Genomic DNA, 9,473 nt, shown 5'->3' with positions numbered 1-9,473 from the left:
TCAAGGGTTAAGATCCCCTTACCGGTCATCTTTATTTATTTATTTATTTATTTATTTATTTTGTCTTTTGTCCTTTTTCCATGTCCGGCAACGGATCGCAACCCTCAGTGTCGCCCCCATACTGGACCGGGACCGGCAACCCTCAGTGTTGCCCCCGCGCCTCGCTCAGCCAGTGAGCGGGAACCGGTTTGTATGTGGGATCCAAACCCTCAGAGGGAGCGCCACTGCGCTTCTCAAGCGGCGCACTAGCGCAGTGTGCCACCGGGCCGGCCCATTGCTTCTGGTTGTTGAGCAGTGACTAGCCCAAGGTCACTGTCATGGTTGCTGGTGGGGCCAGTTCTGGAACCCAAGCCTGAGCCATGCTTCATGCTCCACCCCAACAGGCCTAGCAAGCAGCAATGACTCACTACCACTCATTTGCATGGGGATTTGCATACTGTCTCTGACCTTATTCCTTCAGGCTCAACTTCCCATTCCAGGTTCTGGGCCACCCCCCACCAGGATCCCTAGGCACTTACAGACCTCAGGTGGAGTTCTTGGCACCCCAGGCCTCTGGTCCCATCTTTCTCCTTCAGAAAGCCTTCCGAAATTTATAGATACCCACCGGGTTGATACAGTCTAGAGCTCTTCGTCCAGCTGGGTCCTCTACTCTTGTCCATGCAGGGATTGGGGGTGGTGATGAAATCATGAGGAATAAGCAAGCACTGCAGCTAGAAGAATTTGGTAAGACTCGTGGGGTAAAGTGGGGGGGATATGCCACTGCCTGGGGGTTCCCCAGGAAAAGAATCCCATTTGCCTCTTTAGTGCCAAGGTTGGGGCAGCAGCAGTAGGATGAGGGTGAGCTGTCCTTTACTTCTATTTCTATCCCCATTTCTAAAACCCACCCACAGAGTGCAGAATGAGAGGAAATAGCCTAGTGCAGCTCGGAAGATAGATGCAAGACTACAGAGCGGACTTCTCACGGTGAGTCCCTGGACTCAAAGTAGTCTCTGGAGCTCAAATTTATTTTGTCAGAAGCCAACCAACCAAGCATGGGCAGCTGGTGACAGGTGTGGAGGCCCCAGCATTGTACTCAAACCAATGGGAGCTAGCAGTCAGTCCCTTACCTACCTGGAGGTCTGACCTCCATTTGTCTAGTTATAGTATCTACACTTCTAGCCATGCCCTCTGAAACAAGGAATCTCAGCCATGGTCCCCTATCCTGGGAAGTCCTTCCTGCTATCTAACTGCCATCCTTCCCAGTGTAGCCAATCCTTCTACTGCAACCTAAGTCCATTTCAGTCATCTAGACAAGTGTGGTAGATGGGGGCCCCTGGCTATCAGAAGCCTCGATTGAGGAGAGGTGGGGGCGGTTGGGACGGTTAGTGTGTCACCTTCCACCTCCCCACCCAACTTCCCTCTGGGGTCTCAGGAGACAGAAGTGAAAGTGGCAGCTGGGGCCCTGAGGGCGGGTCAGCTTGAAAGCCGTTGGGATAAGCATAATGCCACCAGTGCTGGGTCTGGCTGGCCTGTCATTGCAGCGGGTGGGCTGATGGTTAGATCAGGGGAGGGACTTCCCATGGAAATGAGGGCAAGAGGTAATGATGAGCATGGGCCCCTGGCCAAAGGAAGAGTAGGCTAATGAGGAAAAAATGGAGAGAGGCAGGCAGTTGACAGTCTCAGAAGGGCACTCTCTTCCAGGGCAGTGGTTTGTCCCCTTGTTTAAAACAGCAAGATCCTTTCTTCTCATCCACAGCAAAGAGACAGGACTTCTCTGGCTGAAGAGGGTATGCGCTCTGGTTGCTGGGACATGAGGGCAAGGAAAGAGGGGCGAGGACCTAAGGCCTGGGCCTTCAGACTGGACAGCACCAATTTTAAAGGAAGGGGAGGTGAAGGGTCAGAATATGAAGTGTTCACCTACAGTTATGACAGGGGACCTGAAAGAGGCCAATCCAATCAGGGAAAGCAAATCCTCCTAGAGACATCATGACCTCAAGAAGCCACCAAGGATTTAAAGGGGCCATTCAGGGCAATGGCTGGGTCTCCTTCTGACTCAAAGGACAGTCCTCTAAGCCCCTGGCAGGGGAGGGAGGACAGCCATCGTGGATGTGTGGGCCTGCTGAGGCGGCCAGCCAGGCAGCTCTTACAGGATTAGCTTGCTGCTTTCAGGAAAGGTGCCAGGTGAGGCTAAGATGCCCAGCCAGATGGAGGGGGGCCCTGGCGGGTGGGGGGTGGGGAACAGTACTTGCACAAGGCTATGCAAATACATGTGTCCAGATTTGTGCCACTCACCAATACCTGGTTTCTCACCCTTTCATGAGAACACTGTGCAAAGACCCTTCTGATTTCTGCCAGCAAGGACTCTGCCTACCAAGATTTCCCTGCCATTCTTGTGATCTGGACCTATTCTTCCTCTGAGGGGGAAGTCCTGCCTGTTGTCTACTCTCAATCCCTTTGCTATACTTTACAACCAGGGCCCCACCCCTAGGAACAGGCGAGGGGGCCAAGGGGTTCCTCTCTCTCCCACCCCCTCAGCTCCCCACCCCCTGGCTGACAGGTGGGAGAGACAAGAGGGAGCAGCTGGGCCAGGACACCTGTCCCCACCCAGCCAGCATGGGCCCCATGGGCCTGCCATGGGGTTACGGGGAGTCAGCATACAGGCAAGCAGAAGTGGGGGCTGGAAGAAAGGGGCTCAGAGGTCAAGGAGAGAAGTGATAGGAAGCACCCCCTTCAAGATCAGCCCATCCTGGCCTACCCCCAACCATCATCCCTCACTAAACACATAACCTATGCATACTGCAAAGGGAAAAATTTGAGGTTTGAGGCAATCTGTCAAGCCCCTTGACTCCATGGCCCTCATCCCCGCTTACCCCATCCTCCTGCCATGCCTTTTCCCTTTAGACTTGTGATGGACTCTCTTTCATCCTTTTTTCACCTAATCCTCAACCCCAGGTATTTGCTGGTGGGGCTGGGGGCAAGGAAATCGTGAGGAATAAGCAAGCATGCAGCCAGACAGATCCAGTAAGACTCATGGGGTGAAGCGTGGAGGGGCAGGTTCTGAGACAAGGAGACAGCTGGATGGGAAGAGCAGGGCTGGGCTCTCCCCAGGGCTCATCCCAGGGTCAAACTAAACCTGAGGGGACCTCCAGGCCTCCTCAGTCCCTACCTGGACACCAGAGGCACTTCCCGCCCCCGCCCCCACTTCTAGGCAAGTCCCGGGCCAGGCTGGGGCTGAAGGTATGGAAGACAAGTGCAACCACTTTCTGAGCAGTCTTCACATGCTTTCCCACTGAACCTTCTTCCCTTCCCTTCCCATGTGAGACAGATACCTCATCTCCCTTTCACAGATATGGAAATCAACTCAGAGATGGTCAGGGACTTGCCCAAGGTCACCATGAATAAGTGACAGAGGTAGGCTGACTGCTTAGCACACTGCTTCCCCTCACAACCTGGACTGAGAGCAGGGGAGGGGTCTCCCTCCATCTGGGAGTTAGAGCACACTGCTTCCAGGACAGATTCCCCAACTCTAGGCCTGAGAATGTTGGCTATGCCTCTGCCTTCAGACAAGCCCAGGCTCTTGTGGTCTAAGCCTTCCCATTGCAGCCTCTCTCCTCACCCATCCTGTGCAGCAGCTCAAGGTGGTACTAATGGGGACCAGGAGGGGTCTCTGAGTGTCACTTGTCCCTGCTCTCATACCCTTGCTTCGGGGGCTTTCTCCCATGACACTCACATCAGAAGACAATACCTTTTCAGGGAATCAAAGCAATATCCCCCCTCAACTTTCCAGCAAACCCTGCCAGTAGAAGCTGGATGTATGGCTGTGTTGTGGTTGATGTCGTCCTATCTGTCCATGATTACAGCAGGCAGGATGGAGCTTAGACTTCAGGAAGAACTTCCCAGTAGAGCTAGGTTGTGGAGAGAGAGCTCTAACTTGGCCTGAAAAAGGAGATCTCAGAGCCCTTTCTTCTCCAGTGGCTCTGCAGAAAGGCCTTGACCAGGTTTACTCTTCCCTGCAATTTCTTCTCTTCCTTCTTTCAGGTCTCTTTGGACCTCCTTTCCATTGCCCCTCCTGCAGGGCAAGATCCCTCCTTCCACCTCAGACAAAATCCCTTAACAACACTTCATAACTGGGAAAGCTTGAGTAGGTCACTTAAATTTCTGAGCCTCAGTTTCCCCACTGGTGAAAAACAGTTTTGGAGAGAAATAAGTAGTCTTCATATATTACATGCCCAGCATAGAGTTTGGCACACAGGGACACAACAAATAAATGTTTTCTTCCTCCAGCCTCCAGGGACTTCAATAGTTTTAGTTTTTGGTCTCCAAAGTATATTGGAAAATTGGGTGATTGGGGTAATGCCTGAGGGTTAGGCTCCCTTGACCAAGAGGGCAAAAAAACCTCCTACATGCTTTCCTGGTCTGCCCAACTCTAGGGGAGTGGCCAAAGGCACCAAGCCAAGGTCAGTGACCAGGCCTAGAGCCCAGAGCCTCCTGGGAGGGTAAGTTTAAATGAGTAAATATGGTCCCGCCTGGGTGTGGCCAGTGGCAGGCCACAGCTTCAGACAAATCCCTCCCCTCCTGGCCTACAGCAGAAAGGAGAGAGATGAGATGGCAGGCACAACTGCCCCGCATTGTCAGGGTCTTGTGCAGAGTCAATGAACACATCCCCGTCTGCACACCAGCCCGGGCTGGCCAGAAGCATGGCTTGGCTCCCAGTAAGGGGAAGTTGTGGCCTTGGCCTCAGGAGAAAGAAAGTCAGAAGTGGAGGGCCTTGGGGGTCAACGAGGCCAAGGATCTGCCCCCCAAATGCCTGAGGATTCAGATGCAGCCTTCATACCTCAGAATGTCCTTGCTCATCAGTGTGAGTGGGGAGGACAACAGAGACTAGTAACAAACCACCAAAACACCCAGATGTTCTGTTCACCGAAAGGCGAAACTCCCGTACATCTGGAAATCTGAGGAGTGACTTACCCAAGCACACACAGTATGAGGGGCAGAGGCACGCTGGGCCAAGACCACAGAGAGGGATAGATAGGGGAGAAGGGATAAGAAGTAGGGATGGAAGTCAGCCAGGACTCCTCAACTCACAAACCATGCTCTTTATTTTGCAGACAGAGCTCTGTCTGCCCATCTGTGGTCTAACCTCAATCCCTCCTGCTCCAGTTAACTCTTCTGTCTTCAGAGCTCTTGCCATGCCCTTCGCCTTCTTGCCTCCGGTCCCCTCACCCCATCCCCACTCTCCAATCCTTTAATCATCTTTGTCATTCACTACCCCCAACCCCCACAGGGCAGCAGCTGCTCTGTGGGTGTCTACAGACCAGTGTATATGTGCTGCAGACCTTCACACATGTGTGCCACTAGATGCTGCAGACCTACCAGGTGCTTCTTGGCATGCCAGTCTACACAAGACCCCCATCCAGCCCAGCCTCCCCTACTGAGGGAAAGGTGCCCAAAGGCTAGCTCTCCCACAGCTCCAGGACAAACTCTCCTCAGAATACCTTCAGCCCCAGGAAGGGGGAAAGAAGAGAAAATAAGTATTCCAGGAGCCAAATGTGAGCACCAACCCCACTAGGCCAAAGGTCAAGGCCTTTCTGCACAGCCACCGGAGAAGAAAGGGCTCTGAGATCTCCTTTTTCAGGCCAAGTTAGAGCTCTCTCTCCACAACCTAGCTCTACTGGGAAGTTCTTCCTGAAGTCTAAGCTCCATCCTGCCTGCTGTAATCATGGACAGATAGGACGACATCAACCACAACACAGCCATACATCCAGCTTCTAGAACAGAGCTCTTAGCACCTAATAGCATCCTCTCGCTCCATGAGTCAGTCACCAAACTGGGACAGAAGGACAGAAGGACAGACGGTTAGCCAGACTCCGGCCCCATGACTGGCTCATAAAAGCCACCAGCGATTACAGTGATGCTGCGGCTGTGCCGGCCCTGCCACCATCTCCTCCTTCCCTGTAAAAGGGAGATAATTGCCTCAAACCAGTTGGCCTCAGAGAGCCTGGAGAGTCACAGCCATGGTCCCAAGGGGGTGTGGAGAACCCTGCCACCACAGTGCCACAAGTGCCAGAATCTGACGCTTGATGATAGGTTCTAGGTCCACATCTGAGCCTCATACCCACTTACAGAACCTGGGTGAACACCAACTACAACTCGTGTCCAAGAGGTCAAGACCTGTTTTATACACACCCCATCAATTCCTCTTCTTCAGTAAGGCCACCATTCTCCGGACTAGAAAGGCAGAGAAGCAGGGAGCCTGGCTCAAATACAAGGAGGGAAATGTGGGACCCAACATTTGTCCCTGTACTCCCCTTGCCCCCATGGAGGTACACAGGTGGGTGGAAAAGTGTCCAACAAGGGTCCACAGCAGGCTAAGCACTGAGAGTCTAGACCCAGTGCCAACTAGGGAGGGCAGGGGGCCCAGATGGCCAGGAAGAGAAGGTTGACAGGATGGGCAGAGGTCCAGGCCTCTCTGGGGGTATAAAAGCCAGGGACACCCACAGCACAGGGACCTTCCCAAGGCAGGATCAGAGGAGAAGGGTGGGAAGGGCTGGACCACAATCAGTGAGGGCTTAACCCCAAGGCTTCCTCTTCCCAGTCCCCCTCAAGGGCCAGGGCACCCCCTACCAGCCTCCTTGCTGCTGCTCCTTGCTCTAGCCCCCAACCTGGGGAGTCTCCCTCTGCCTTCTTCTTCCCATCACACCTCCCAGGAAAGACCCAGGGAAGATTTAAAAAAAACTCTGCTGGGGAGAGATTATATAACAGCAGTCAGAAAGACTATCATATCTCCCAGCCTATGAGAAGAGCCAGAAGCCAAAAGGGGCAGAGATGAGAAGCCCAGGCCCCCCAGCCTAGGGGCACCAGGCACAGAGTGGGATGGACAATGGGCAGCACTTGCCACCCTTCCAATTCCTCCACTTCCCTGTTTCAGGCACTGGGTACAGCAGACAGAAGCTCCAATCCAACTCCCCACGCCCATCCCCCAACACAAGGGTTATGATGCTCTCTGACTGGGTCCTACTTCTCCCCTTGAACCAGGGCCTCCAAGAGCAACGACTGTATGTCTTCTTTCCTGAAGTCTCTCCCTATTATGAAGCTGTGCCTGAAAGAGTGAAAGGACTAAAGCTCTGACACAGATTTGCTATGCGATTTCAGGTAAAAAGCTCAACCTCTCTGATCTCTACAGGAATATGAGTGAAAACTCCTCCCTTTGCCAGAGAAACCAGAGACCCCTCCCTTTACAAACGTACATGCATGTACATACATACACACACACACACACACACACGAAACACATGCGGGGTGTGTTGGGGGGGCAGGGGAGTTACAACAAAGAGAGTATGATCACTGAGACCCAAGGTCCCAAATGTCTGTGCTTAGGCAAGTGGAAAGGAGCTACATATAAGCTCCAGTGTCCCCTGATCACCCCATATAAACAGGTCCTCAGCCACTCCCACACTGATCCCACCCCACCCCCATCTCCTGCCCAACACACTGGGAAACTGCAGGAAGGAAATTCATTCCCAGGCAGACCGTGGGAGCTGGGACAGGCAGGCTAAGTCCTGGGGCGGGTGTGACCTGGTGGCCACGGGAGGGTGGACATCTACGAACACTAACATGTGCTTTTCAATGCTCTCCTCCACTACTAAGACATCCCTGTTGGAGGTTGGTAATGGAGTTAGGGATAGACAGCTCCCTAACTCCAAAACACCCAATCTCATGCTGGCTTGGGCTTCCCTCCTATCTCCAAGCTAGAGCAGTCCAAGGTCACCGCCCCAGACGGCAAACTTCTCATAGTCCAGGCTCACCCCTGAATTGCTGTGGAGACCCACTGGGGGGATGGAGGGAGGAGTGGATAAGGGCCCCCTCCCAACCAAAGAAACCAGCCCTCTGAGGAAAACTCCAATGGGGGGACTGGGCACAGGAAAGGGGGACACAGGACCCACCCACCGTACCCTCCCCCAACCCATCAACAATGCATCTTATAAGGGGAGGCAGAGAAAGCCTCACACCCAGACGAACTTGGGATAGCCCAGACGGTGGCTCCAAGTGTACCCATACCCAGGAGCCCTCTTTTCATGGGGAGACCTCAAAAGGCTGCTGAGAGGTTGGCATGAATCACTAGGGGGAGGGGGCCCCTTTCCCCTATCCCTGTAAGACCCAAACCTGATAGAAAGGGGGCTGGCATTGGAATGGGAGATTAAATGCACCTTAGTTTGCATGGCCCTCCCTCCCTAAAGCCCCCAACACTCCCTAGATCCCCACTCCCCGTCCAGTTCAGCCTGCCATAGGTGGAGTGACTGGGGAGCTCTTGCCCAGATGTTGAACAGCTGCAAACTTCTGGGGGGGGGTTTCTCCAGCTGGGGTTACTGACAAACCAGATCAGGGGGTCTCGGAACCGGGGCTAGGAGATCCCAAGGAAGGGTCCTGCATGCCCACCTCCGTGGCGACTCCGCGTCCCAACTCCACAGCCACCCGGCAAACACCGGGCCCGGAGACACACTCACTCACACACCCCAACCCACCACCCCGGTGTCATCTGAACAACATCCCCCCTCCCTCCCCCGCTTCCCAAACAGCTGCGGCTCCCCCCGCCCCCACCCTCCCGCCGCTCTCCCAGGTCCCCTTCTGCACCATTTCGGGCCAAGGAGGAGGGAACAGGCGGCAAGAGGAGGGACAGGGAGGGAGGACCGGCTGTTAAAATGTCAGTCGTTCCCGGCTGTCACCGGAGACCCCTCTGAGGATGGCGCCCCTTCCCAGGCCGCTCGGAGGCCATCGTAACCCCTGGACATAAACGGGCCGGCGCGCCCCCAACCCGCCGGTCCCCACCCCGTACTCAGCCAAGGGAATTACAGCCCACTCCACTTGTCCCCCACAGCCGACTCCCTAACACAGTCACCTATGTAATCCCCCACCAGCGCCACACGAAAACACGGCCCGCTCCGCGAGTTCCTCCCAGCCCAGGGGGCTACCCCATCCCATCCCTCAGGGGGACGGTCTTAGACCACCCTCCACCCCAACCCCAGGACCGGGTGGGGGAGGGGGACCCTTAAAGTGGCAGGCGCATTATTTTTCTCTACTCACCAGCCCCGCTGGGGGAAAAAGGGTGTCACGGCTGGGAGCGGGTAGCCCTCACCCCTCGTCCCGGGGATCTTCAACACCGGGAAGCCGCAGCTTCGGGCGGGGGGTATAATAAATGAGACTGGAGTCCGCGCGGGCCCTGGGCGGCGCCGGGGGGCCTGGGCCCCCGTTGTGGGCGCGGGGGCCGGCAGGCGGACGGCAGGCAAGCGGGGGACTGGGGCCGAGCGCCCGAGCCGCCTCTGCTGTTGTTGATATTTTGCTTCCTTCCTCCTTTCGGGCTCCAAAGGTAACTCCTCCAACCCCCGGGAGTCGAGGCCGACGTAGGCACAGCTCAGCCTAGCTTGAGGGGTGGGGGGGGATGTAGATGATGGACAGGCGGGGGGCCAATGGGAGGAGCCCGTGGGGGCGGTGGGGCA

General features: G+C 55.2%; 1 protein-coding gene across 2 annotated transcripts in view; it reads right to left on the bottom strand.

The window, feature by feature from the left end:
* The window catches only part of MEF2D (myocyte enhancer factor 2D), a 34,403-nt gene extending 25,182 nt beyond the window's left edge, over positions 1-9,221 (bottom strand). For both annotated transcript variants that reach the window (XM_008570557.1, XM_008570549.1), the window contains exon 1: positions 9,061-9,221. The gene's annotated coding sequence lies outside the window, so the exon portion shown is untranslated. The remainder of the gene's footprint in view (positions 1-9,060) is intronic.
* Between the last annotated feature and the right edge of the window lie 252 nt (positions 9,222-9,473).

The sequence above is a fragment of the Galeopterus variegatus genome, unplaced genomic scaffold (assembly GCF_000696425.1).
Source record: "Galeopterus variegatus unplaced genomic scaffold, G_variegatus-3.0.2 Scaffold33, whole genome shotgun sequence".
Taxonomy (NCBI): Eukaryota; Metazoa; Chordata; class Mammalia; order Dermoptera; family Cynocephalidae; genus Galeopterus; species Galeopterus variegatus.
The sequence above is the reverse complement of the archived record's forward strand: the minus strand, read 5'-3'. Positions and strand labels throughout refer to the sequence as shown.